The 3,554-nt window shown below is 38.4% G+C and overlaps 1 pseudogene; it reads left to right on the top strand.

Annotated features, from left to right (window-relative positions):
• Window positions 1-944: 944 nt before the first annotated feature.
• LOC103201559 lies at window positions 945-3,205 on the top strand (annotated as a pseudogene).
• The last annotated feature ends 349 nt before the right edge of the window (window positions 3,206-3,554 follow it).

Below are 3,554 nucleotides of genomic sequence, written 5' to 3'. Positions count from 1 at the left end.
GCAAGATTTTCAAAATAGCAATATATGATTCTAATTGTCTACCAATTTTTTTTTGCAATATAACTTTAATTTTTCCACACATCATTTTTAAAATATTATATTCTGGCTTTAGAATGTAAATATAAACTTTTACCATAGAAACATTGAAAAGTGTTGAACTGAAGGGTACATAAGATTTTACTGTCCAAGCAAGCAGTGCTTCCACCAATAATCATTCCTTAAAAATTCTGGGGAACTCCTTATGTATCAAATTCTAATCCACTAGAAAGAAGACATATCTGCAAATCTCTTTGAAACATACACTTTCCATTTTGGGTTAAAAGACATACACTTTCAATTAAGAGTCAGGAAACTGTTGGAAAACATCCTTGCTAAAAAGCCCTTTTGTGTAACTGAGAGGATCGAGGGAAAACAATCTTATATCTTTATACATTCTTAATAAAGAGTTGTACAGCTACACACTGGATTTAATCATTTCCTTAAGACAATTTCTTTATGAACTCTTCACCATCTGGAGAGGCTGGGAATAAAAAGCATATTTATTTTTTAGTCCAAAAGTCCTCAGTTTTTATATTTCCTCTAAATTCTGCTTAAAAATTGAATTATTCCATTTTACCTCATTAATCTCTGAGTGTTACAGTTTGCTCTCAACTACTAACCAAAAGGTTGGTGGCTCAAATCCACCCAGTAGCACCACAAAAGAAAGACCTGACTATCTACTTCCTAAGATTACAGCTACTGAAAACCCTATGGCATTCTGAAAGCAGTGACAGAGAAGAAGCAGTCCATACAAAGGATCCCAAATAAGACTCTGTGCCAGTGTTTCCCCAGAAATATTGGAGGCCAGAAGGCAATGTAATGATATGTTTAAAGTGCTGAAAAAAAAAAGCTGTCAACCAAAAATAATATACCCAGTGAAACTATCCTTCAAGAATGAGGGTGAAATGAAAACATTCCCAGACAATCAGAAGCTGAGGAAGTTCGTATCTATCAAAAAGACACTACAAAAAAATGCCAGTGGGAGTTCACTTGGTGGAAGGGTAAGACACTAGAAAGTAATTCAAAGCTATACATAAAAAGAAAGATCCCTAATAAAGGGAAATGCATGAACAAGTATAAGGGCTAGTCATAAGATATCTATACTTGATAATTCTAAATGTTATGTCCTTCATGTTTTTTAATAACAAATACCTAAAAGGCAAGTATAAAATTATGTTACACATCACATGAAATATAAACATGAAATTAGTGATAACAATAAATGAGGGGGATATGAATGGTATAGGTATAGAATTACTTGTATGTTACTGAAGTAAAGTTGGTACCAATTTGCCCTTGAATGTTATAAATACATGCTCTTAAATGTAACACTCATGGTAACCACTAAGAAAATATATTAAAAAGATTCACAAAAGTAAAGGAGAAGGGAATCAAAAAAGCTCACTACAATAAACCAACAAAACACAAAAGAACAAAGACTTCAAACAAACAAATAACAATATGGCAGAAGTAAGTCACTTCTTCTCGGTAATTACAGTGAATATAAATGGACTAACTGCGTCCAATCAAAAGGCAGAGAGTGGGTTTAAAAATAAACAAATAAACATGATTCAACTGTATGTTATTTACAAGAGATGCACTTTAAATCCAAGGACACAAATAGGTTGAAAGTGTGAAAGAATGGAAAAAAATATTCCACGCAAGTAATAACCAAAAGAGAGCTGGGCTGGCAATCTTAATATCAGACAAAGTGAATGGTAAGACAAAATCTCTCAGAAAAGATAAAGATGGACATTATATAATGGTAAAAGAATGAATTAATCAAGAAGATTTAACTGTCATAAATACATACGTACCCAATATCAGGATACATAAATATATAAAACAAACACTGGTAGAATCGAAGGTATAAATAGGTAGTACTACAATAATAGTTGGAGACTTCAGTACATCACTGTCAATATTGGAAAGAACATCTAGAAAGATCAACAAGGAAACAGAGGACCTGAATGACACTATAAACCAATTAGACTTAATAGACACATAGAACACTCCACCCCAAAACAGTACAATATACATTCTACTCCAGTGCACATGGATATGTTAAAAAGATTGAAGTCATAGAAAGTATTTTCTCTGACCACAGCAGAATGAAGCTAGATAAGGGGGGGTGGGGGGGTGGAAAAAAACCTTGGAAAATACACAAACAGCTTTTCTATCCTGCTATCACTGCAGGCCCCAGACCTACATGTGAAGGGTGTGATCTTGAACTGGGGCAGGGTAGAGACAGAAGGCATCCTTTTCTGATTGGTCCCACTGGCCTCTGGCCAGATATGGCCCAGAACTTAAAAGGACTTAGGGTGACAGCTGCCTGCTGGCCCTCAGGGTGTGGACATGGCACTGAAGTTGCTGCTGGGAGCTGGCACCATGGCCTATAGTGTCCGCCTGTCTTTGTTTACTATGGAAGGAGGATATAGAGCCATCTTCTTTAATCAGATGGGTGGTGTGCAGCAGGACACCATCCTGGCCAAGGGCCTTCATTTCAGGATCCCCTGGTTCTAATGCTCCATCATCTATGATATCTGGACCAGGGCCAGAAAAATCTCCTCCCCCACAGGCTCCAAAGACTTGCAGATGGTGAACATCTCCCTGTGAGTGTTCTCTCAGCACACCACCCTGAAACTTCCCACCATGTACCAGCACCTGTCTATGAAGAACAAATACTGTTGCCATTCATAGTCAACAAGATGCTCAAGAGTGTGGTGGACAAGTTCAGTGCTTCATAGATGATCACCCAACAGGTCCAAGTGCTGCTGTTGAGCTGATGGGAGCTGACAGAGAGAGCCAAGATCTTCAGCCTCATCCTGGATGATGTAGCCATCACAGAACTGAGCTTTAGCTGAGAGTACACTGCTGCTATAGAAGCCAAACAGGTGGCCCAACAAGTTCTCAGAGGAAAAGGTGAAGCAGGAACAGTGGCAAAAGATCATGCAGGCTGAAGGTGAGACTAAGGCCATAAAGGTGCTAGGATAAGCTCTGAGCAAGAACCTTGCTCTATCAAACTGTGCAAGATCCAGGCAGCACAAAACATCTCCAAAACACATCACCGAATTGTATCTATCTCACTGCTGACAACTTTGTGCTAAATCTACAGCATGAAAGTTTCACTTAGGGAAGTGACAGCCTCATCAAGGCTAAAAAATAAGCCTGGTGACCTAGAAGTTTGCCCCCAGAGAAGAAGTGGATCTGCTCCTCTTCTGTTTTTTGAAGAAGTCCACTAGTGCTCCAGTACATCCCCAATCCATCCCAGTATCATTTGATGGTCCCCTCTCCACCCATCCTCCCAACCCCTCTTGGATTAACAAAGACTGACCCTTTTTCAGGAAAATTACTTTCTTCTTCCTCAATTTGCCCATGGGTGTTGGTGATTTCTCAGTGATTTCCTAAGTGTGGGTTCCCTCCCTCAAGTTAGGGAGTAGAAAACCACCTTCATGAACCAGTATGGCAAAAAATGCCTACATTAAAAAAAAAAGTAAAAATATCTCAAATTAACC

The sequence above is a fragment of the Orycteropus afer genome, unplaced genomic scaffold (genome assembly GCF_000298275.1).
Source record: "Orycteropus afer afer isolate SDZICR_OR568_19922 unplaced genomic scaffold, OryAfe1.0 scaffold00154, whole genome shotgun sequence".
In the NCBI taxonomy this organism is placed as follows: Eukaryota; Metazoa; Chordata; class Mammalia; order Tubulidentata; family Orycteropodidae; genus Orycteropus; species Orycteropus afer.
Note: the sequence above shows the minus strand (reverse complement) of the source record. Positions and strands in the feature narration are given on the sequence as shown.